The sequence below is a fragment of the Callithrix jacchus genome, chromosome 3, assembly GCF_049354715.1.
Source record: "Callithrix jacchus isolate 240 chromosome 3, calJac240_pri, whole genome shotgun sequence".
Classification (NCBI taxonomy): Eukaryota; Metazoa; Chordata; class Mammalia; order Primates; family Cebidae; genus Callithrix; species Callithrix jacchus.
Window position 1 is genome coordinate 182,149,648 of NC_133504.1, and position 26,910 is coordinate 182,176,557.

At 37.1% G+C, this 26,910-nt stretch overlaps 1 long non-coding RNA gene across 2 annotated transcripts in view; it reads right to left on the bottom strand.

Moving 5' to 3' along the window:
* Positions 1 to 22,122, bottom strand: part of LOC118152350 (uncharacterized) — a 66,576-nt gene extending 44,454 nt beyond the window's left edge. For both annotated transcript variants that reach the window (XR_013533534.1, XR_004741073.3), the window contains exon 1: positions 22,003 to 22,122. This is a non-coding gene — a long non-coding RNA (uncharacterized LOC118152350). The remainder of the gene's footprint in view (positions 1 to 22,002) is intronic.
* Positions 22,123 to 26,910: the final 4,788 nt, after the last annotated feature.

A 26,910-nucleotide genomic window follows, 5' to 3' on the forward strand; every position in this document is an offset into this window, starting at 1 on the left:
TTTCTAGCTCATTAGCTATCTTTAGTGTTAGTGTGTGTTATGTGTGGCCCAAGACAATTCTTCTTCCAATGTGGCCCAGGAAAACCAAACATTTGGACACCCCTGGCCTACCACTATATATGGTACAAAAATGGAATTCAAAGAATGTCCTTAATTAGTTGACATATGATCTGAGTAACCACAAACAGAGAGTTTTAACCAAACATATGAAAAAGGATTGCAAGGCTGTCTGGAGGAACGATGCTTGCAAAATCACCAGAGAACATGGCATGGTTTGAAATTACAAGTCATCCTGTGTGACGGAAGGCACGGTGAGTATAGGAAAAGGGTAGGTGATAAGATTGCAGAAATAGTCATGGTTCAGATGATAAAAGTCAGGGGAGTAAGGGCTTTATTTTACCCCTTAAAAGTCAGTAAGAGGTTAATGGGGAGGCATTAACAGAGTCAGCTAGTTCTGAGATAATATGAGTATAGCAGTGAAGAATCCAAATTGCTTTACATGTTTGTCTATATAGGCATCTTTGTATATTCTTGCATTTTGTACATGCAGGCATTGAAAGAATCATCTGCTTGTCTTTGTTTTTAATCAGGACCCCCATGTGTGACAGAGAGAAAGTCTTGAGTTGGAGTTAAAATTTTCCTGCATTCTAATTAGATTCTGCTTCATTCTCCACGTGGCCTCGGGCAAGTGTCTAAAAGTCTCCATGTTAAAAATTCTAAAAGGGAATTCTTAAATTTTAAAAGGGAAACAGTGATATTTATTTCTACATCTTTTGTAGAAGACTAGTGAGAAAATACCTACAGACAAGCTCTGGAAAATGTCAGGCAACACGGAAATGTAGGTTTGGAATTTGCAGTCGCAATGACTATGGTGTAAGATTGGATGGCTAATAGTGTAAGAGAAAAATGACTGAAAAGAATGAATTGCATTAATTAGCAATTGAACTTATTCTCGAATTCACTGTGCAACTTCTGCAAAGCTATAAATATAACTTGAGGTAACTGAATAATAACACAGCTTGTCACAATTAATGTTAACTGAAGATGACTGACATATGACATGGATTGGCCTATGATCTCAGTACAAAAAAGAATTATGTTTTACCTGACATGGAATTTGAACTAACTTACAGAAGAGTTAACAGTCCATGGGTTTGATATAATATGTTTAATTAAATGGCATTTATCTAAACCTTTGTTATTTAATTCCAAAAGGGTCTTCCCAGCTCCCTGAGTGAGCCTTTATCACCCTGGCTGTCAACATTATGAACATTGCATTGTTTCTATCTGCTTTGAGACACAAACTTCTAGGCCCCTGGGGGCTGCAAGTGTTCTTTTCACCTATGTATCTCCAAATACTGCAGTCACCTTACATCTTGTCTATTTCCATGATGTCTGCTCCAAGAACCCAGTGGCACCATGATCATGGCTCGTTCATAGAGAAATTCTGGGTCACTTTGGTTTATTTATCTTTTTATTAAGGTAAAGTTAGAAATTATACCATGTCTGTTGAAAGAAACAGGATGTTTGTGTCCCTCCCCACCAAATTCATATATGTCAAATCCTTAATCCCAAGATGATGATATTCAGAGATGGGGTCTTTGGCTGGTAATTAGGTCACAAGGATAGATCCCTCAAGGAGTACTATCCGTGGGATTAGTACTCTTACAAGGAGAGGACAAGGAGCTCAATAGCTCTCTTTCCTTTCTCCCATGCGAGGCTATAAGAAGGTGGCCATCTGTGATCTTGAAGAGGGTCCTCATAACAATCTGACCATGCTGGTACATTGACCTTTGATTTCCAGTCTATAGAGCTATGAGAAACAGATATCTGTTGTTTATAATCCATTCAGTCTAAGAGACTTTGTTATAGCACCCCACACTGGTTAAGACACCTGCAAACATAGCTCACTCAGAATAGCAGAACTCAAAATAAGCTCAAGGACCACGGAGGTCATACAAGTTGAGGACCCTTGCCTCTTTGTGTCTTGGGTTTTGGTCTCAGATCTGCTGCTAACTGCTGGTATAACCCTAGGTGAGCCTCTTGAATACTCTGAGCCTGAATCCCAGTTTTTAATCTGTGAGCTGAAGAAAGGTAATTTTATTTGCTTCACCCATCTGTTGTCCTATAAGTAAATAAATTATGGTTATGTGCTTTGTAAACTAAAATGGCTAGCAGGGATATGAGACTTTAAAATTGGATGCAAAACGTTACAACTTTTAAGTCAGAAGTTTGATCTTCTACCTACATGTTGGGAAATAATGGTTGAGGCATCATCACTATTATCTTGTTCAAAGTTTCGCTCTGGAGTCAGAGTGCCGAGGTTCAAATCACAGTACCACATTTACCAGCTATGTATGTAGCCTAAAGCAGGCTACTGAATACAATCTTTCAGTTTTCTCATCAGATAAATGTGGGTGCTATTAATTGGTTATGATATTAACATAAGAGTGTGAATACATATTAATAGAATCTATGCAGTTGATATAAGTGTTAGCTGAGTTAAAAATCTGCAAAGCACTGTGCTCAGAGCCTGGCACACTGAAATTTCTCAATCCATGGTAGTCATTATATGTACTTTGGTTACATTTCCCGAAATGAAAAATATCAGAATACCTCTGCCTAGAGCAAATGTAATGAATAGTAAAAAAAAACTTTGTCAACTTCAAAAGACAGTTCAAACTTCAGTGGTATATACTAATAAATACTGACAAAATGCATCTTGCTCAGCAAGGTGGAATTCCTGCATGTACACATACACACACACACGTGGCCAAACACACATACATGGTTGCATAGTCAGAGACACACAGACACACGCGCACACACACACACACACTTATACACATGTTCAAATGCCCTAGAGTTGTGATCTCAGTTCAAAATGTACCTCTATTTTTGAATGTCAAACCTGGAGGAATAAGAACGAGGTTCTTCAAAAAAATCCGCAATTTAATATTTTCCAGAAGTCCTCTATACCCCAGAGATCATTAAGCTACAAGGCATAAGTTATTAATCTTGAACAAAACAAGTCTTTTTTTCTTTTGGTGTACTCAGTTATTTCAATCGTAAAATGAAGAACTTGGTACATAAGAGTCACTTTATGAATATTTGTGGAATAAAACAATAAGTAAATAATCAAAAAGTAAAATTATAAAAAATTATTAGTGCTATGATATGCTTATTATGACAAAATCTTTTGAGGGTGCATCTTTTAGAAAAATTCTGTTATGCAATGATTCCCAAAGTCAACCCAGCCCACAGTTACCTATTTTCTGTAGATTACTAAAATGTTAACGACACTTAATAGTTAGAAGTTAATGTGTGTGAAAAAAACTGACACTAGAAAGTTTGCCGGTGACACTCCAAGTTCTCACTTTTGGGTATCTCAGCCCTCTCATTCAAACACTCATTCAACAGCTCTTTGCAGAACACCTCCTTTGTATCAAACATCGGCGGGTGGACAATGAAAGAAAAATGAAATCTACAGATTCCTGATTTCAAGGAGCACACAGTCTAATGGAAGAGTAGGAAGATGTACAAGAGGATGTGGCAAAGAATTTCCACGGGAAGTAATGTTTCAACTGATGGGAAACATAAGCAGGAAGCCCTAAAGGTTTTAGGGTATTCTGCCTGTGACGTGCAGATTGGCAGAGGCTTTGTTAAGCAATGCTCTATGTGTGCATCCAAAGTGCAGGAGCATTCCTGCCATGGACCATAGGCAGAAACTCAAGGAGACTGAGCCAGAAAATGTACTAATGTTGAAAACACTGCCTCAGACATGAAAAATATTATCTGCTCACACCTAATTGGCTAAAGTATATCATATGGCCAAGGTCAATGTCACAGGGCAAGTCACATGTTGGGCAACCTGATTGTTTGATCTTATTGCAGAAAAAGGAGTAAAGAATTGAGAACAAAAATCTAATCTTCCATATTAATCTTATTAACAAGCTGATAATTTAGTAGGATTGATGAGCTTTGAATATTAGGAGGTGAGATTAAAGCCTAAAGTAAGGATAACGCCTTATGCATAAACACAGTTCACATAGGTAAAAATGTTGGAGTTCTTTAACACTTTATTTTCTTTTTTCCCCAAAAGCTAGCTATTTTCCAATTCATGTGAATTCCATTTATAATAGTGCTTGGAGAAGTATCTGGCACAGAGTGGGTATTCCTTGTTTGTTTGGTAAATGAATTTATGTATGATTCAATAAATATATGGCTGTGCTGCCTGCCGGCCTTTCCTTGTGAAGTCTGTTTTCGATTGGATGCAAGCTTCTACAGTACCTGTGCTTACCAACTGAGTCACACTGTTACATTTCACAGTCATTGTTTGTTCATCCACTTCTCATTACACTATACACATGGTGAGGTCAGAGAATGTGCCATCTCTCTCTACCGAGGGCCCAGCACAATGTTTGGCATATAATAAAACTCAACAATAATATTTGATTCCTAATTTTCACTAGCAGCATGAATTTTTGACTACTTTATATATAACTTAAGACAAAAGGTGCTGAATAAACCCAGGTCACACATTGAGTAAGTGTCAACACTAAAATTTATGGTACATTTTTTTTTTCTCCAAACTAGTCTTTATACGGTACATCGTATTTACTCCTAGAGATCAGCTAGAAGCTGAGAGAAAGCACAAAGAATACACACAACAAAGACTATATAAAGAACTTATACAAGGTTAAAAGCAGAACACAAACCTTAGGGAAATATGGACAATTTGAATAGGTCTGTTATAAAATGTAACATATACATGGTTTGTAGAACACAATGGTATACCCAGCTCCATCACTGCTGAGACAGACACAGTTTAAGACCATAATATGCTACTATATTTCATAGTCAGTTGATTAGTGAAATTTTAAAAGTCTGACAATGTCAAATGCTGGAAAGACACAAATTTATAGTCTCTTACATATCATTCATTGATATGTAAAGTTGGCTGAACCTCTTAAAAAAGAGTTGGGTATTGTAAACTTGTATATTCAAATACTACGAAAACACACATTTTACCTCTACATGAAGAACCAAGGGAACTTTTTGATGTTGTTTTTGTGAAACGGAGTCATGCTCTTTAACCGGGCTGGAGTGCAGTGGCGTGGTATTGGCTCACTGCAACCTCCACCACCCAGGTACAAGTGATTCCTCTGTCTCCCAAGTAGCTGGGACTACAGGCACCCACGCCTGGGTAATTTGTACATATTTTGTAGATACAGGGTTTCAATATGTTGGCCAGGATGGCCTCGATCTCTTGACCTCATGATCTACCTGCCTTGGCCTCTCAATGTGCTGGGATTACAGGTGTGAGCCACAGCTCCCAACCACAAGGGGGTCTTTTAAACAGGTTCACCAGACATATGTGCAGTGTTATGCACAAAATATTTGAAACAGCAAAAACCTTTAAACAACACAATGCCAATAGAGAGGATACCCGATGAATAAACTGTTCTACATTTACTAAAATGGTCCTAAAAATAAATGAAGTATAATAATAATGAACAGTATAGTTAAACTATAACAACATGTTCAAATTTTTAAAAATACATTGAAAAATATAATGTATGATGTAAATCCTTTTTAAAAATAAAGTTGAACACAATTCATTAACAAACAAGTGCTTGCTTGAAATGTGACACACAAAAGGGAAAACAAGGAAATGATGCACAGAGAATTTTGGATGGTGGTTACTTGAGATGGGGTTAAGTAAGAAAAAATAAATGCAAGGATCCCATTCAGTTATTGTTAATGTCCTTATTCAACTGTGGGTTCATGGATGTTTATGACATTATTTCAAATTAATTGTAATTACTTTGTGAAAATTTTAAGAAGTGAAATCCATGGACCAATGATACATTGCATGGCCAAGTATTATAAATAATACAATTGCACTTGGGATCCATTTAAAAAAAGAAGAAGAAGACCTGATTGAATCCATGTACCTATGCTTAGAGTTAAAACGAAATATTGATCTCGAGGAGAAATCTGCTACCCCTTGAAAATTTTCTTCAAATAGGCCAAGTCCACATGTAACAAGGCGACTGTCAAATGGAGCACAAGGTAGGCCCCAGGATTTGAGGTGCTCAAGTTGTGGGTCAGAGGCTCACAATACAAACAGCAATCAGAAAGACACAAAATAATATGGAGCAGGGCTGGGTAGCAGCATAACTCTAGAAGACTGGCAGTCACCAGCACATCCATGGGAAAGGAGAAGTCAAAGAGGGCCAATGGACCTTCTAGGTAAACAATCGAGATTTGAGAATTCAAAGGAAACCAAGAAGACGATTGTAAATGCTGAACTAGAGTTCACAGAGAAGCTGTGCAGTACACTGGAGCAATACTTAATTATGGCTTCAACTCTGTTCCTGACTACTCTTAGGCTGTTATGCAAATCATTTTCTCTGTATAAGCCCCAATTTCTTCCTAGAATAACTTCCTCCATTACAGAGGCTTTTGCTAAGCTCAAGTGAGAAAATACACATGGGCAAGCTTTGTAAATTACAAAATGCCTAATAAAGTTGAGAAGTTGGTATTACTTTGCTCATCGAAGACAATGGAAATAGAGTGATCATGAAAAAATGTCAAAATGCCCCTGTTGTTTTAAGTATGCATTCACACATTTGGCTCCACTAATGGGTTATATGCTCTGAGATCATGAAGATATCAATGTATTCTCTCTATACTTGCACCTAGCTCATTAGCTGATTCCATGTGGTGTACTAAGTATTAGAGCAATTAATAAAATGATTGCAAACAACCTTAGTGCTGGCCTCTTTGTAATCCAATTTCCCAAAGACAGTGGTTTTATAGCTAGACCCCTTCCAACCCACCTTCCTTAGAATTGGGACTCTAGCCTTTCTGAGAGAGAAATCTAATGATACAATTCAGTTTAAAACTTATCTTAAGCTCACTAAAGTCTAGAGTAATAAAAGCATGATATTCAACACTGTTCAACACATTTTGTCTTCACCCTACTCATCTTTCACAAAGGCACACAGAGCCACCAAGTTCTAGAAATGCACCATGCTCTTTTCAAGCCTTATAAGCTTCACTCTATTCCTTGCACCTTGGCTTTTCTTAACATTTCTCACTCTACCTCTACCAAGTAAACTTCAGTTTACTCAAACAGTCAAACCTCACACATTTATTTTCCTCATCAGCCCAAGACAGAGTTTTACAATCTTGTCTCTACTGGCAACCAGCACATCTCATGTAATGATGGATGTGTGAATGCTCTCATGGCTAAAATTACTTGTATTTATTTCTTATCTCCACCACCCACTGCAGTGCTTAGAAACAGAAGACATGCTCAGTATATCTTTAATGCAAAGACAGAAGAAAGAATATTACTTTTCCCAATTGTAGCATAGGAGATATTCCTGGTGGGACACCTGAAAAGCATTTCCCATGGGTCTTTACACAGTGATCCCCATGCAGTAGAAGAAAAAAAGAAGTAATAATATTTCAAACTTCTCAAATTTGCCCAGCCCTCAAGAACTCATTTCCTGGCTCAATCCAAGATGGCCCTTTTAGGTGCAGCTCAAGATTGCAGCTCCCAGTGAAAGCACAGAGGGTGAGTGGATGCCGCATTTCCAGATGGATATTTATTGCACACAGACCAGGAGATTCCTAGGCAGAAGAGCCCTATGAGTTGCCAGCAAGGCTGTTTTGGCCAGTGTGGCTATTTTAGCCGCTGCAGCTATTTTGCCAGTGCCATGACGCAGTGGCTCTCCATACAAAATACACTGGTCTGGTGGCCCTTTTAAGCTGCCCAGGAGATTCCTGGACAGCACCATTGTTTCAGCTGGCACAGTGGGTCGCCACATGGGAAATCACACAGATCCCGGCACCCTTTCAGCAGGTGACTGAAACACCTAGGAGAGAGTCAACCATTCAACTTAAAAAAAAAAAAAGGCTATGAGGCAGGGGGCCAGGTGATCAGGCTCGATGGGTTCCACCCCCACAAAAACAAACAAAATAAACAGCAATTGGAAACGCTCGGGTTGAGAGTTTCATGGCAAGCACAGCTGAACCCAAGATGGTGCAGCTCGGTGGGGGAGGGGCATCTGTCATTACTGAGGCACTCCACCCCTACAGAGGTGGTCTGTCATTGCTGAGGCAGCCCACCACAACAGAGAGAGTCCGCCATTACAGAGGCGGGCCACCATTGCTGAGGCTGTTCTAACAACACCCATATAAACAGGACTACAGGGAAGGTCAATGGGAGCAGGGTGGAGTTCAGCAAAGCCTCCGCAAGCAGACAGTGACTAGGCTGCCTCCTTGCTGGGCAGGGCAACCCTGAAAAAAAAAAAGGCAGCAGCACAATGGACACTCATAAATAAAGCCCAAACTCCCTGGGACAGAGCACCTGGGGAAAAAAAGACGGTTTATGAGTTCTGCTGCAGCAGACTGAAACGTACCTGCCTAGCAGCTCTGAAAGAACAACAGAGCTCACAGCTCAACACTTGAGCTCCTATAAAGAACAGACTGTCTCCTAAAGCAGCCCCCTGACCCCCATATATCCAAAGAGTCACCTCACAAAAGGCTGATCAGACTGACATTTGTCGGGCATCATTCTGGGATAAAGATAGCAGAAGAAGAAACTGGTAGCAACCCTTACTGTTCTGCAGCTGCTGCAGGTGATCCCCAGGCAAGCAGGGCCTGGAGTGGACCTCAGCAGTCCTACAGCAGAGGGGCCAGACTGTTAGAAGGAAAACTAAGAAACAGAAATAACTTCATCATCAACAACCTGGAGGTCCACTCAGAAACCCAATCTGAAAATCAGCAACTACACAGATGACAGGTGGATAAATCCACAAAGATAGAAAGAAACCAGTGCAAAAAGGAGGAAAGCACCCAAAACCAGAACACCTCTCCTCCTACAAGGGATCACAACTCCTCACCAGCAAGAGTACAAAGCTGGATGGAGAATGAGTGTGATGAAATGACAGAATCAGAATTCAGAAGGTGAGTAATGAGAAACTTCTGTGAGCTAAATGAACATGTTCTAACGCAATGCAAAGAAACAAAGAACCTTGAAAAAAGATTTGAGAAAATGATAACAAGAATGAACAACTTAGAAAGGAACATGAGTGAATTGAAGGAGCTGAAAAACACAACACAAGAACTTCACGAAGCATGCACAAGTTTCAACAGCCGAACAGACCAAGCAGAAGAAAGGATATCAGAGGTCGAAATCAACTCAATGAAATAAAATGAGAAGGCAAGATTACAGAAAAAAGCGCAAAAAGAAATGAACAAAGTCTCCAAAAAATGTGGGAATATGTGAAGAGACCTAATCTACCTGATTAGGTGTACCTGAATGTGGCAAAGGGAAAGAATCCAAGCTGCAAAATACTCTTCAGGACATCATCCAGGAAAATTTCCCCCACCTAGCAAGACAGGCCAATATTCAAGTCCAGGAAAAACAGAGAACACCACAAAGATATTCCTCAAGAAGAGCAACCCCAAGGTACATAATCGTCAGATTCACTAGGGTTGAAATAAAGGAGAAAATGCTAAGGGCGGACAGAGAGAAAGGTTGGGTCACCCACAAAGGGAAGCCCATCAGACTCACAGCAGATCTCTCAGCAGAAACACTAGAAGCCAGAAGAGAGTGGGGGCCAAAATTCAACATCCTTAAAGAAAAGAACTTTCAACCCAGAATTTCATATCCAGCCAAACTGAGCTTCATAAATGAAGGAAAAATAAAATCCTTTGTGAACAAGCAAGTACTCAGAGATTTTGTCACCACCAGGCCTTCTATACAAGAGCTCCTGAAAGAGGCACTACACATAGAAAGGAACAACCAGTACCAGCCACTCCAAAAACACACTAAATGCTAAAGAGCATCAACAAAATAAAGAATCTGAACTAACTAATGGGCAAAACAGCCAGCTAGTATCAAAACGGCAGGATCAAATTCACACATAACAATAGTAACCCTAAATGTAAATGGGCTAAATGCACCAATCAAACAACACAGACTGGCAAATTGGATAAAAAGCCAAACCCATCAGTGTGCTGTATCCAGGAAACCCATCTCACATGCAAGGATATACAAAGGCTCAAAATAAAGGGATGGAGGAAGACTTACCAAGCAAATGGAGAGCAAAAAAAAGCAGGAGTTCCAATTCTTGTCTCTGATAAAATAGACTTTAAAGCAACAAAGATCAAAAGAGACAAAGAAGGACATTACATAATGGTAAAAGGATCGATACAACAAGAAGAACTAACAATCCTAAATATATATGGACCCAGTACAGGAGCACCCAGATACAGAAGGCAAGTTCTTAATGACTTACAAAGAGACTTAGACTCCCACACAATAATAGTGGGAGACTTTAACACTCCACTGTCAATATTAGACAGATCAACCAGATAGAAAATTAACAAGGATATCCAGGACCTGAACTCAGACCTGAAACAAGCAAACCTGATAGACATTTATAGAACTCTCTACCCCAAATTTACAGAATATACATTCTTCTCAGCATCACATCACACTTACTCTAAAATTGACCACATAATTGGAAGTAAATCACTCCTGAACAAATATAAAAGAACGGAAATTATAACAAACAGTCTCAGACCACAGTGCAATCAAGTTAGAACTCAGGATTCAAAAACTGACTCAAAACCACACAGCTTCATGGAAACTGAACAACTGGCTCTTGAATGTTGACTGGATAAACAATGAAATGAAGGCAGAAATAAAGAAGTTCTTCGAAACTAATAAAAATGAAGACACAATATACCAGAATCTCTGGGACACATTTAAAGCAGTCTCTAGAGGAAAATATATAGCAATAAGTGCCCACATGAGAAGAGTGAAGAGATACAAAATCGACACCCTATTGTCAAAATTGAAAGAACTAGAGGAGCAAGATAAAAAAAAAACTCAAAACCTAGCAGAAAACAAGAAATAACTGAGATCAGAGCAGAACTGAAGGAGATAGAGACATGAAAAACAATTCAAAAAATCAATAAATCCAGGAGCTGGTTTTTCGAAAAGATCAACAAAATATACAGACCACTAGTCAGATTAACTAAAAAAAGAGAGAGAATAACCAAATAGATGCAATAAAAAACAATAAAGGGTAAATCACCAAAGATCCCACAGAAATTCAAACCATCCTCAGAGAATATTACAAACAACTCTAGGCACATATACTAGTAAACCTGGAAGAAATGGATAAATTCCTGAACACTTGCATCCTGCCAAGCCTAAACCAGGAAGAAGTTGAAACCATGAATAGACCAGTAACAAGATCTGACGTTGAGGCAACAATTAAGCGCCTACCACACAAAAAAAGCCCAGGTCCAGATAGGTTCACAGCTGAATTCTACCAGACACACAAAGAGGAACTGTTACCATACCTCCTGAAACTATTCCAAATAATCCAAAAAGAGGGAATCCTTCCGAAATCATTTTAGGAGACCAACATCATCCTGATACCAAAACCCGGCAGAGACTCAACAAGAAAAGAAAACTTCAGGCCAATATCCATGATGAACATAGAAGCAAAAATCTTCAATAAAATACTGGCAAGCTGATTGCAACAGCACATCAAAAAGCTTATACATCATGATGAAGTAGGATTCATCCCAGGGATGCAAGGCTGGTTCAACATATGCAAGTCTATAAATGTAACTCACCACATAAACAGAACCAAAAACAAAAACCACATGATTATCTCAATTGACGCAGAGAAGGCCTTTGACAAAATTCAACAGCCCTCTATGCTAAAAACCCTCAATAAACTCAGTATTGACAGAATGTATCTCCATCAATAATAAATAAAAGCTATTTATGACAAACCAACAGCCAATATCATACTGAATGGGCAAAAACTGGAAGCATTCCCTTTGAAATCTGGCACTAGACAAGGATGCCATCTCTTAACCACTCACTCCTATTCAATATAGTACTGGAAGTTCTAGCCAGAGCAATCAGGCAAGAAAATGAAATGAAGGGTATTCTAACAGGAAAGGAGGAAGCCAAATTGTCTCTATTTGCAGATGACATGATAGTATATCTAGAAGACCCCATTGTGTCAGCCCAAAATCTCCTGAAACTGATAAGCAAATTCAGCAAAGTCTCAGGATATAAAATCAATGTGCAAAAATCACAAGCATTCCTGTACACCAATAACAGACTTAAAGAGAGCCAAATCAAGAATGAAGTGCCATTCACAATTGCTACAAAGAGAATAAAATACCTAGAAATACAACTAACAAGGAATGTAAAGGACCTCTTCAAGGAGAACTACAAACCACTGCTCAATGAAATAAGAGAGGACACAAACAGATGGAGAAACATTCCACGTTCATGGTTAGGAAGAATCAATATCATGAAAACAGCCATACTGCCCAAAGTAATTTACAGATTCAAAGCTATCCCCATCAAGCTACCAATGACCTTCTTCACAGAACTAGAAAAAAACACCTTAAACTTCATATGGAACCAAAAGAGAGCCCGCATAGCCAAGTCAATTATAAGTAAAAAGAACACAGCGGGACTTCAAACTATACTACACTACTGGACTTCAAACTATACTACAAGGCTACAGTAATCAAAACAGCATGGTACTGGTACCAAAACAGAGATATAGACCAATGGAACAGAACAGAGGCATTGGAGGCACCACAACATATCTACAACCATACGATCTGTGATAAACCTGACAAAAACAAGCAATGGGGAAAGGATTCCCTGTTTAATAAATGGTGTTGGGAAAACTGGCTAGCTATGTGCAGAAAGCAGAAACTGGACCCCTTCCTGACACCTTACACTAAAATTAACTCCAGATGGATTAAAGACTTAAACATAAGACCTAACACCATAAAAACTCTAGAAGAAAATCTAGGCAAAACCACTCAGGACAAAGGAGTAGGCAAGGACTTCATGACCAAAACACCAAAAGTATTGGCAACAAAAGCCAAAATAGACAAATGGGATCTAATCAAACTCCGCAGCTTCTGCATGGCAAAAGAAACAGTCATTAGAGTGAATTGGCAACCAACAGAATGGGAAAACATTTTTGCAGTTTACCCATCTGACAAAGGGCTGATATCCAGAATTTATAAAGAACTCAAACAGATTTACAGGAAAAAAAAACAAACAAGCCCATTCAAAAGTGGGAAAAGGATATGAACAGACACTTCACAAAAGAAGACATATATGAGGCCAACAATCATATGAAAAAATGCTCATCATCACTGGTCATTAGAGAAATGCAAATCAAAACAACATTGAGATACCATCTCATGCCAATTAGAATGGGATCATTAAAAAATCTGGAGACAACAGATGCTGGAGAGGATGTGGAGAAACAGAAACACTTTTACACTGCTGGTGGGAGTGTAAATTAGTTCAACCATTGTGGAAGACAGTGTGGTGATTCCTCAAGGACCTAGAAACAGAAATTCCATTTGTCCCAGGAATCCCATTACTGGGTATATATCCGAAGGATTATAAATTGTTCTACTATAAGGACACATGCACACGAATGTTCATTGCAGCACTGTTTACAATAGCAAAGACCTGGAATCAGCCCAATTGCCCATCGATGATAGACTGGACAGGGAAAATGTGGCACATATACACCATGGAATATTATGCAGCAATCAAAAACGATGAGTTCGTGTCCTTTGTATGTACATGGATGAACCTGGAGAACATCATTCTCAGCAAACTGACACAAGAACAGAAAATGAAATACCGCATGTTCTCACTCATAGGCGGGTGTTGAACAATGAGAACACATGGACACAGGAGAGGAGCACTACACACTGGGGTCTGTTGGGGGGACAGCGAGGGGTGGGGAGTTGGGGAGAGATAGCATAGGGAGAAATGCCAGGTCCAGGTGAATGGGAGGAAGGCAGCAAATCACACTGCCACATGTGTACCTATGCAACTATCTTGCATGTTCTTCACATGTACCCCAAAACCTAAAATGCAATAATAAAAAAAAAGAACTTATTTTCTATGGAACATTGACTGTATCAAACTAAATTAGATTTTATCAAATAGTAATTTGTCACATATGTAATACATGAAGGTGTGTGATCGATATGAAATCTTGAAAAATCTTTCTAATATGTCAGAAGGACAAATGGATTAGTGAGAGGTCTAATTTATGGTCGTAGATGTGGCATTGTATTAAGTTGGCCAAATCAAAGCCTTACTTAAAGTGAAACCGCCTCACTCCTTTCTTTACTAAAATATCATTGCCAATAAGAACAGCATAGAGGAAACAGCTCAATTGTGTTGAATTCGAGCTATTCAATCTTCTTCCTTTGTCTAATTCTTCAGAGCATTTATTACTAGATAAATATGTGATCCTGGCTGTTTTATTACTTTAATTTTTATATCACAGGAAATAAAGTGTAGTTTAATATTTCATTTTTCTGAATGCACTCGCATCTGTAATCCCAGCACTACGGGAGGCCAAAGTGGGTAGATAGCTTAAGGTCAGGAGTTTGAGACCAACCTGGCTGACGTGGTAAAATCCTGTCTCTACTAAAAAATACAAAAATTAGCCATATGTCGTAGTGCATGCCTGTAGTTCCAGCCTCTAGGGAGGTTGAGATGGTAGAACTGCTTGAACCCAGGGGGAGGAGGCTGCAGTAAGCCTTTTTCTTCCTACTGTACTCCAGCCTGGGGGACAGTGTGAAAGACAATTTCTCAAATAATAATAATAATATTTAGTTTTAATATAACTAAAAATGAAATTTTTCATAGAACATAAATGTATCTTTTCCCTTTCTTTTTCCATTTTAAGCCTATAAGTTACTGTCATGGATGACATTGTGTCTCTCCCAAATTCATATGTTCAATTTCTAACTCCCTATGTGACTTTTTTGAAGGTAAAGTTTTTCTTTTCTTTCTCTCTTTTGATTATTGTTGGTATAGTCTTTAAGGAGGTAAGGTAAAATGAAGTCATAAAGGTAGGTCCCTAAATGAGTAGGAATGGTGTCCTTGTATGAAGAGGAAGAGACACCAGAGCTCTCTCTCTTCCTAGTGTGCACACAGCAAAGGTGAGTCAGAGAGGCCTTATCAGACACCAACCCTGAAGGCACCTTGTTCTTGAACTTCTGACCTCTCTGTGAGAAAATAAAATTCTGTTGTTTAAGCCACTCAGTTATGATATTCTGTTATGACAGCTTAAGTATCCAATATAGTTACATTGAGTGGAATACATAGAATTTACTTTTACATGGCAATATTTTTTAACATATGCATACACTCACATAACCTGTCCCCAATCAGAAGAGAACATTTGCAACATCTCAGAAAGCCTGACCTCTCCGCCACTCCCAAGAAAGTCTGACTTCAAACTCCCACCAGGGGCAACTCTTATTCTGATTTCTATCATCATAAATTAAGATTTGCCTGTAACAGAATTTCAAATAAATGAAATCTTACAATATGTATTATTTTAATCTGAATATACTTGTTCAACATCACGTTTTTAAGATACACCCATGTCATTTCATTCACAAAAATATTGACATTCCTGAACATTTCATTTTATAAATATATCATAATTTATTCATTATCTTGTTAATAAATATTAGAATTATTTTTAGTTTTATCTTTATATTAAGATAAAGCTGCTCTGAACATTCTCATAAAAGTCTTACTGTGGTATTTGTTTTTATTTCTCCTGTTTAAATGACTAGTAGTGGAATGGTTTGATCACTGAATATTTACCTTTGTAAGAAACTATCACAGTATCGCAAAACAGTTCTGTTATTTTACATTCTCAAAAGAAAAAAAAATAGTTCTTAAAACTTCATATTCTCACCAACATTTTGGTATAGTGCCTTAGGTATTCTTGTGGATTTGTATAATATCATAATTTGATTTAAATTTGCATTTCTCTGATGACTTATAATGCTGAGCACATTTAAAAAAAAGTAATATGCTTATTGGCCTTTAGGTTACATTCCTCTTTTTTTATTTTTTAAATGCAGGAAATCTTTTTTCTGGAAAATCCTTTCTCAGATATCTGTGCCAATGAAACCTTTTTATTTTATTAGAAGAGTCATTTGTTGAACTAAAGAATTTAATTTTTATAAAGTTCAATTTATCACTTTTTGATGTTTTCTGGAACTGTGCTTTCAAAAACAGTCTTTATTTTGTCTCAGTCATAAAGATGTCTTTCCTGTTTTCTTCTAGAAACCATAATTTTAACCTTTAAATTCAAACACTGCATGTTCTCACTCATAAGTGGGTGTTGAAAAATGAGAACACATGGACACAGGAAGGGGACGTCACACACTGGAGTCTGTTGGGTGGGGAGCTAGGGAAGAGATAGCAGGGGTTGAGGAATTGGGGAGGGATAACATTAGGAGAAATACCTACTGTAGATGCAGCAAACCACCATTGCATGTTTATACATATGAAACAATCCTGCACAATCTGCACATGTACCCCGGAATTTAAAGCATAATAAATACATAAAAAAATAAATAATTCATGTGTCAGATCCATTCAGATTTACTCTTGTACATAGGATCAACCAAGGGTTGAGACTAGTTTATTCCTCTGGCTATTGATTTGATTCTGCATAATTTATTTAAAATGCTAATTTTCTTGGTTGAATTGGTTTGTTGCCTTTTATTGAGAATTAATCAACTTGACAATTACAGGTTTATTTCTAGAAACTATAATCTGTTACATTAATCTATTTGTTTATCTTTTTTTTTCCTTATTTTTTAATTGCATTTTAGGTTTTGGGGTACATGTGCAGAGCATGCAATACAGTTGCATAGGTACACACATGGCAGTGTGTTCTGTTTGCTTTCACCCCTTCACCCACATTTGGCGTTTCTCCCCAGGCTATCCATCCCCACCTCCCCCTCCCACTGGCCCTCCCCTTTTCCCCCCAATAGACCCCAGTGTTTAGTACTCCCCTCTCTGTGTCCATGTGTTCTCATTTTTCATCACCCGCCTATGAGTGAGAATATGCAGTGTTTCATTTTCTGTTCTTGTGTCAGTTTGCTGGGAATGATGTTCTCCAGATTCATCCATGTCCCTACAAATGACACAAACTCATCATTTCTGATTGCTGCATAATATTCCATGGTGTATATGTGCCACATTTTTCCAATCCAGTCTATCATCAATGGGCATTTGGGTTGATTCCAGGTCTTTGCTATTGTAAACAGTGCTGCAATGAACATTCGTGTGCATGTGTCCTTATAGTAGAATGATTTATAGTCCTTTGGGTATATACCCAGTAATGGGATTGCTGGGTCAAATGGAATTTCTATTTCTAAGGCCTTGAGGAATCACCACACGGTCTTCCACAATGGTTGGACTAATTTACACTCCCACCAACAGTGTAAAAGTGTTTTTTTTTCTCCACATCCTCTCCAGCATCTGTTGTCTCCAGATTTTTTAATGATCGCCATTCTACCTGGCATGAGATGGTATCTCAATGTGGTTTTGATTTGCATCTCTCTGATGACCAGTGACGTTGAGCATTTTTTCATATGATTGTTGGCCTCATATATGTCTTCTTTCGTAAAGTGTCAGTTCATATCCTTTGCCCACTTTTGAATGGGCTTGTTTGTTTTTTTCTTGTAAATCTGTTTGGGTTCTTTGTAAATTCTGGATATCAGCCCTTTGTCAGATGGGTAAACTGAAAAAATTTTTTCCCATTCTGTTGTTTATCTTTGTGCAAAATTCACACTCCATTGATCACTGAAGATTTATATTAAATTCAGCTTTATTCCTTTTTAAAACAGTTTTGGCAATTATAACTTTTGGAATTAATATATGACTTTTAGGATGAACATATGACTTTCAAATCACTGTGGCAAACCCTACTGTAATTTGATTAGTGTTAAATAACATCTATTTACCAATCTGAAAAGAACCAACCCAGGAACAATATTGAATCTTAAAAACTGTGAATATGATATATTTTTGCATCTATTTGAATTTTTAAATTTACTTCAGCAATGCTTTATACTTTTTATTAAGTTCTCGTAAATGTGTCTCTTAGCTTATTCCTATTTCATCATCTTTATGTTATTGCAAAAGCTACACATACTATTTGTTTGCCTGTTTGTTTTCTTACTGTACTGGCCAGGTGCTCCAAAACAATTGGGAAAGCAATATCTCTCAATGGATGGATATTACTGTCCTGGTTTCATTATGGTTTCACTATTAAATAAGACTTTAGCTGAAGATTATTTATACATGTCTTTATCAGAGTGAGGAAGTCCCCATTTATTTTACATTTGCTGAGAATTTGTATTAAATAATATTTCTGCATTGATTGAAATAATACATACATTATTTTCCTAATTTGTTAATAGTTAATGTATATTGATTCACCTTGTTATGTTAAACCAACCTTGCATGCCTTGAATAAATGTGACTTGATTACAGTCTGTTATCAGACATAATTTCTTAATATTTGTTTTGTTAAGGATTTTCACATCTGCTTCTGAGAGAGATCTGTCTTGAGATTTCCTTCATTGTAATAACTGCCTGGTTTTTTTAAATCACAATAATGCTAGCTCTTAAAATGAATTGGAAATGCTCACTTCTCTATTTTCTGAAAGAAAAAAAAAACTTGTGCAGTACTTTAAATATTTGCCTGAATATATTAATGAAGCCATGTATGCCTAGAGTTTCCTTGGCTAAAATATATTTAATTAGAAATTAACTTTCTTTAATAGATACACAGTTTTTTCTATTTTGTCTTGAGACAGTTTTGGGAATATGCCTTCAGGGAATTTTTCTATTTAATTTAAGTTGAAGAGTTTATTGGCATAAATGATTTCATAATTGTATTTTGAGATTCTTGTAATATTGATAGAATTCTTAGCGATGTTTTCTGTCTCATTTGTGATGTTGATAATTTGTGTTTTCTAGATCATTTGATCTAGAGGTGTTTTAATCTTATTGGTCCTTTCAATGAATGACGTTTTGTTTTTGTTGACTGTTTGCTATTCTTATTTATGTGTTTTTATCCTTGTCTTTATTATTTCCTTCCTTTTATTTAATATGAATTGACCTTTCTTTTCCTAGTTTCTTAATGTTCAAACTTACATTATTGATCTTAAACCTATCTTCTTTTCTAATCAAGTCATTTGAAGCTATAGATTTTTCTCCAAGCAGTACTTTAGCTTAGTTCCCCACATTTTACCTAAATATAATAAAGTCATCGTATATTAGAAATTATTCATAATTATTTAAAAATTATTTTATCTTGCCTTATTTTGTATTTATATTGATTTAATTATAAATAATACTATTACAGATTATTTGTTCCAATTTATTACTATTTTGGGTATTTTTTACGAAATATTTTATTGACTTCTTATGCAACTTTATTATGATCACTATGTTTGCTTTATTTTTATTTTATTTTATTTATTTTTGAGATGGAGTTTCGCTCTTGTTACCCAGGCTGGAGTGCAATGGCGCGATCTCAGCTCACTGCAACTGCCGCCTCCTGGGTTCAGACAATTCTCCTGCGTCAGCCTCCTGAGTGGCTGAGATTACAGGCATGCACCACCATGCCCAGCTAATTTTTTGTATTTTTAGCAGAGATGGGGTTTCACCATGTTGACCAGGATGGTCTCAATCTCTTGACATCATGATCCACCTGCCTCGACCTCCCAAAGTGCTGGGATTACAGGCTTATTGTAACATTTTATTGTCCAATATAAGGTCTATCTTGATGAATGCTTATGACATTTAAAAACAACATGTCTTCTGAGTTCTCTGTTGACAAGACCTAAAACTAGTTCCTTATATTTGTCCAGTTTTTTATGTTATTGTTGTTTGTACAAGCAAGAATAATTCCAAAATCCATTATCCATTATAACCAAAATCGAAGAGCCCTTTTATTTCTCTTGAACATTTAGTACTACATCATAGACATTTCCATGACTAACAAATAGCTCATAATCTTTGGGCCTTTATTCCAGAAACAGATGTATTTTACATGCTGAAATATTTGCCATATTAGTGGATGTGGAAGAAATAACAAGAAATTTAGATTCAGTCTAGAGGAAGGGGCTCTGGTGAAATATGGGTTGGAGCTGCAGGCTGCTTTCCACACAGTCACTATTGCCAGGTTGTCAGTCTGAAAAAAGAAAATCTCTTGCAAGAGACAGACAGCTAATGAAACAGATAATTCTAAAAACAGAGAGAACATCCACTAGTGAGTTACATGCAAAAGTTAAGGAGAAGAGAAACTAGGGAGTGCATAAGATCAATAATATCAAAATAACCAGACAAGGTTTAGTTGTATTTTGTTAGTAATTCTTGGTAATTTGTGTTGTAATCACTAGAGTTGTTTATTAAAAATGAACACCCAAAGGCCCCACCTGTACCATTTAATAAAAAAGAATGCTATCATTTGCTATTTGTCTTAAAGCATACCGCATGCTTCCCAAGGATTATCTCATTTAATTTTTATGGCCACATTATAGAGTAGTCCTTATTAAAAATCACCACTACAAAAACAACATGAGGCTTAGATAAGAACTTTGTCTTCTCCAAGTTCAGAGAAGCAAGAAGTCATGGAATAGTTGAGTCTCATGCACACTAAAGATTAAAACAGCTGGTTAGGGGTTTAATGAGATGAAGGTGACTCCAAGATGATAAAGGATAATGAATAGAGTGGGTGGGTTAGAATTACACAAAAACTATAGTCGGTGACAAAATTACAATTGTGTCTATTCATACCTGATCTGCTCTTCTTTTTGTTCATTCTTGGAAATAAATCAATGAGCAAAGGTATCTGGAAGCCAAGCTCAGTACTCACTCAGAAAAAGGACTTGGCCACAGAGCTTGTCAGAGTTTTAAATCAGTTGAATGGGATGTGCAAGATTCCCATCCTAGCAGGGAAGTAGATTCCCATCCTAGGAGGGAAGCAGATTCCCTACTGTACAGTTGAGGAAGAAGCTGCAAGTAGATAAACTTTGGTAGACAGGTAGCATCCTCATATACTAGAATAGGCACAGGAGGAACACCTACTGGGAAAGTGTCATGCAAAACAATTCCAGACCCCATCTGCCAGTGGCATGAATAATAGAAATGTTCTCCTTGCTGTGGTTAGCTTTGTCATGACCACTGAAGAGAAATGGATATGAGGTGAAAGGATCTCAGGGAAACATGTAAGGGGCTGTTGGAAAGATTATTCCCCTCTTGGCCTGCCACAAAGAACTATTTGTTAGGGAGACCATCCATTATTTGGGTTAAATACATGTGTATATGAGTCAAATATGTACAAGTCGCAATTACAGGATTGCAATTTACCAACTCCATAATTCAGGATTTTTTTATTTACCCTTTTTGAACTTTAGATGTTTGTCTATAAAATGAAAATAAGTATTTTCAGAGCATTTTGAATAATTAAATTAAATTAAATTATATCTAAAACACTGACAGTCAATAAATATTCCCCCCACCCCTTGCACTGTTTTAGAGATACAGTGCTTATAAATGTGTACTTTGCTATCACTGGCCAAAGGAAGATGTCCATGCAGTACATGGGTCTCTGCCCAGGAAATTCAGGAAGTAACAACTAAGTGCAAAAATAGTCAGGACTCCAAGATCAGAACAAGCAGTGCTTCCGGAATCCCTATTTCAGACAAGATTTCAACCTAAAATCAACTGTCACATGTCTTTGAGATATCTAGCTTGGATACTAAGTGCCAAGAACAAGAAACATGATTGATATTGAAGAAAAAAAAGAACACATAACAGCTGATTCAAGGAATCTTTTTTATCAGTGCAGAAGTGAGTGAACCTGGCATAAAAGGAAAGGCTGGCTGAGATTAGGGTTCCTTAGTTACTTGTTTCTGAGGCATACCTTGTCAAATGAGTTTGAAACTGTATTGGTTTTCTACTGCTTTGTAATAGATTATGCCAAAATTTAGCAGCTTTTGGCAACAAACATTTATTATCTCACATCACTTCAGTGGGTCAGGAATCTGGGAGTGGCTTACCTAGGTGGTTCTGATTCAGAGTCTCTCTCATGAGATTACATCAAAGTGTTGGCTGGAGCTGCAGTCCTTTGAATTGTTGATGGGACTCAGCTTCTCCCCAGCTGTTTTCTGGAAGCCTCTGTTTCTCACCCTATGCACCTCTTCATAGCCTGCCTAAGTGATTTTGTGACATCACAACTACATTCGGGGTGATGTCATACTACTTCTTATTACATAGTTTCTATTTTACACATGTGATTTTGTCTAAGCCTTTTGACAGAAGTTAGTCACCAAGTCCAGTGCACATGACATAAGACAGGACAGGTTTCACAAAGGTATTAAATCAGGGGACAGGGCCATTTGTCACCTTCTTTAAGACTGGCGACACAGGAATTGTGGTGCTTCATTAGAGTCTACTGTTTTTTCTTGATGTTGGTGGGGTGGGAGGTAGTTACAAGAAATGGAGCTGCGAGAAGGCTCAGATGCTGATGATACAAAGACCTCTAATTGTGTGTAGGTTCTGACGATTTAGCTTTTGTATATCAATGCCTATTTTCATCATCTGTGCACAAATATTGCAACCTCTGAATTATAGTTTAAGAGAAATTACTTATGTAATTTCATGTAAATTGTATGTTTTATGTTTTTTAAAAGAAAACATATTCATTGTTTAAAAAATAGGAAGGAAGTAAAATGCCTCTGTAATCACTCAGAGATAATCACTATTCATATTTGGATGAACATTTTAGATATTTCTAATCCATATAAACACATACAACCATATATGATGTGATTTTACATAAATTTACAATAACATTGCACCTGCTTGTCAGCAGTAAATTTTTTCACTTGATAGTATGCTGTGAGCTATTTTTCATGTCAACAAATATAGCTCTATACCATCATTTTTAGCGGCTGCAATGTGTCGAATTGCATGGATGTGCTACAATTATTCCTCCAATCACTTGTCATTTGATATTAAAATGTTTCATATGTGTATTTTTATAGAAATAACGTGTGTGGCCCAGCCTAACCCAAACCCAAATTATGATGCATTCATTATCGTCGCTTTCTGTCCCTCTCCATACCTTTTTATAATACATTGGAAATGTCAATGTTTCTCGGTTATTTGTGAAAGATTTTAAATTTTTTTTTTTTTTTAGGATTTCAAGAGGCCATAAAATGCAGAAACGTGTGAAACAAGAAGGTTTTCCTACTTTCTGAGTAGTGTTAACCTTATTAATTTGATAAGATCTAGAGCTTATACTCTCTCCATTCTCTAATCTTTACATAACACATTGAAGATACAAAGAGACATTTAACAGTCTTTGGTGAAATTGGCTCCAAAGACAAAAAAACTTAGTTTAAAATGCACTGAGCACCAAGCATTAGACTCCTGGCTGTACCTCGATTGCTCCATGCTTAATCCTTCCTCCTCATGGAAGTATATAAAAACTATCCCTAGATCACATTAGGGTAACCATATCATTCTCCCCCAAATGGGACAATTTAGAGAGTAAAATCAGAAGTTACTAATAATCATATGGGACAACTGGCATAACCAAAACTGTCCCTGGCAAGCTGGGACATATGATCCACCCACATAGATCAGTTGAAGAAACTAAGACATAGATTGCTTATGTGAACTATCAGAATTCACAGCGAGTAAATTAAACATTGCCTGTTCCAGATCCAGTCCCTTATCATGGATTTCTGCGTTTCTAAATATCTTTGCAAGTCTATTCTCTTGCAGGTACTACTTCTTCCTGTTGGGTGGGATCTCGTGGACATAATTTTGTCCTTACTGGAAATGCTTACTTGGATGTGCGTGTGCATCCAATATACTGGATATATTTTATAGTCATGTATTATATAAATATATTGTATGACTATATATATATATATAAAATATCCATATATATGCATGGATGTATATACATATAAAGACATCTTTTTTATATATGGATGTGCATATAATCGAAATGTATTTCTCTTTCCCCAGATGTAACAAACTACTATCAAATACTTGTTTTTATGCTGGACATCTTCGGCATTTTCAAGGAATTCAGCAAAGTGCAGAGGGGTAGTTCATAGGTCCACCACTAGAGAGAGTGCTGGCCAAGAGTTTGTGTCTGTAGCCTGAAAGTTCAGTGCTTTGTGAAAAAGGAACAAGAGGTAAATTTGTTCCCCTATGTCTCCAAGAGAATGAGATACTTTTCTATACAGCAATAAAATCTTTTTTCTTTGTTTCGATTTTTCAGTTCTTGACTGAATTCAACATCTGTCAGTAACTTTTGCTGCCCCATCTGTGTCTTTTTTTCCCGGAAACCTCTACTCTTTCTTCCTTTTTTTTCAGGACGGCCCCCTATTCCTCACAGGCCTCCAATCCAGTTTAAAGAGTATTTGGGAGTTTGTATGGCTGCATTGCCTTAGAAAAGGAGCCCACGTGGAGTACTCTTTACCTCCACTCTTAAGCTGATTTGGCACAGCGCCATCTTGAAACTGGACACACTACTAAAGCATGTGCTGCTCTGGGGACCAAGGGCCACTGACTGTTCTCAGCTTTGAGGGTCTGCTGTCATTTCATCACATTTCTGTGAATGCCTGAAACACCATGCTCTTGGCCGCCCACAGCTTGGATCTGACAGAATGATCGATATCCTGGTATCCAAATCTACACAGTACCTCTACAACCTCTGCACAGGAACCTGGTGAATCTGCATAGAAGGGAAGCTGCTCAATAGTCAACCATGCACTGCACTTGATTTCCTGGAAAAACCACCACACAAGTAGCCAGCCTGCTTGTGTACATATAGCTTGACAGTCAACCCAGTGGTGACCTAACTCCCCACAGAGAGCTCACCATACAGCCTGTTATCCCTCCATGCCCACTTACAATCAGTTAGAGAACCAACATGGTGTCCTCATACCAAAAAACTCCATGTCACCAGTATCACAAACTTCTGCAGCTTAAATCATTGAGGCAATCCCAGACACCACCAATGAGAATCACAACTTAAGAAATTGTATGGAGACCACACTACTGAGTCCAACCAACACCAAAGCCAATGGACCATACCCAAACCACCCACAGGACCCACCTAAGATCTACTCCGTAAAATTAGCAAAAGCAACCCTTCCACTAGATACATAGATATCGACATCGACACATAGGAAAGATGAAAAAGGAAGGAGAAAAGGCATCCCCAATGCAGCACAATAAGTCTTCAGTAACAGACCTCAAAGATATTTATGAAGTGCTTGAAAACAATTCAAAAATAATATGTTAGGAAAAATCTGAGATACAAGAGAATATAAACAAAATTTCAATGAAATTAGAAAAAAACTTCACGATTTAAATGAGAAATTCAAAAGAGAGGTGTATTTTTTAAAAGTTAAAAAAAAAAAAAACAGAAGTCTTGGAGCTGGAATATATAAAAAATACAGTTGAGAGCCTCAATAACAACCTAGATAAAACAAAAGAAATAATTTTTGAACTTGAAAACAAATCTTTTGAAAAAAGAAAACAGAAAGAAAAAAATGTAACAATTTAAAAATAATGAAGAGCATATGAGACTTCTAGGACAACATTAAGCAAACAAATGTTCACATTATAGAATTGTCAGTGGGAAATGAAATGGAGAAAGGCTTGGAAAACCAACTTAATAAGATAATAGATAAAGACTTTCTCAAGTGCTGGACAGCTATAGGCATTCAGATCCAGGAAGAGTGAAGGCCTGTAGAGACATAAAACTCAAAAAGGTTTCCTTGAGGTCACATTGTGGTGAAACTGCCAAAAGTCAAAACAAGACAAAGAGATAATTCTAAAAGCTACAAGAGAAAAGAAAAGCATGAAATCATATAGAGGGGCTCAATAGAAAATTATAGGCCAAGAGAGAATAGGTGATATATCGGAAGTGCCAAAAGAAAAAAGAAAAGCCAGACAGTGGTACTATATTCAGTAAAGATAAAATTGCCATCATGAAAATACATGAAAGTATAAGTAGAGATAAATGCGTCAATCAAACTCAGAATTATTCAGTGATATTAAGGTGCTATGTAAATCTTTCAGGCCTCTAGTATGAAGATTTAAAGTCAAAATGGTAAAAACAACAACAGCTGCAATTAATGGCATAGGAACACATAGTAGACACAAATGTAAATTAAGACAGCAAAAATATAAATTATGGGAGCTGTGGAGTCTAGAGTACTTTCATGCAACCCATGTTAAATTGTTATAGGTTTAAAATAATTTATTACAACAACAGGATTCTAGGTTCACCCCATGTTAAGCATAAAGAAAGAATTATTGCAGGTGTACAAATGAAGAAGAGAAGGAAAACAAAGCTGAGAATTACAGAAAACCACCAAATTAGGCCAATAAAGAGAAAGTCAGAGAGAAATGAAAGTCTACAAAACAACCAGAAAACAATTAACAAAATGAGAGGAATATTTCTCTACTTATCAACAATAAACATGAATGTAAATGGATAAAATTTTCCAACCAAAAGAGACAGAATGGTGAATAATTTTTAGAGACCTTACTATATGGTGCTTATAAGAGATTTATCTCACCCTTTAAGACAGACTGAAAGTGAAGGAATAAAAAAAGATATTCCATACAAATGGAAATCAAAAAGCAGAGGAAGTAGCCATACTCATTTCAGATAAAATAGACTTTAAACAAAAATGTTAAATGAGAGAAAGCAAGTCATTGTACAGCAATAAAAGGAACAGCTCCAAAAAATAACAAGTTTGTATAAACATATATATGTAAATATATACACATATATATGTGTAGATGCACACTCAAAACTGGTGCACCGAACTATATAAAACAAATATTATTGGATCTAAAGGGAGGGATAGACTATAATGTAATAATAATAAGGAATATCAATACCCCACTTTCTACAGTGGACCAAAAAA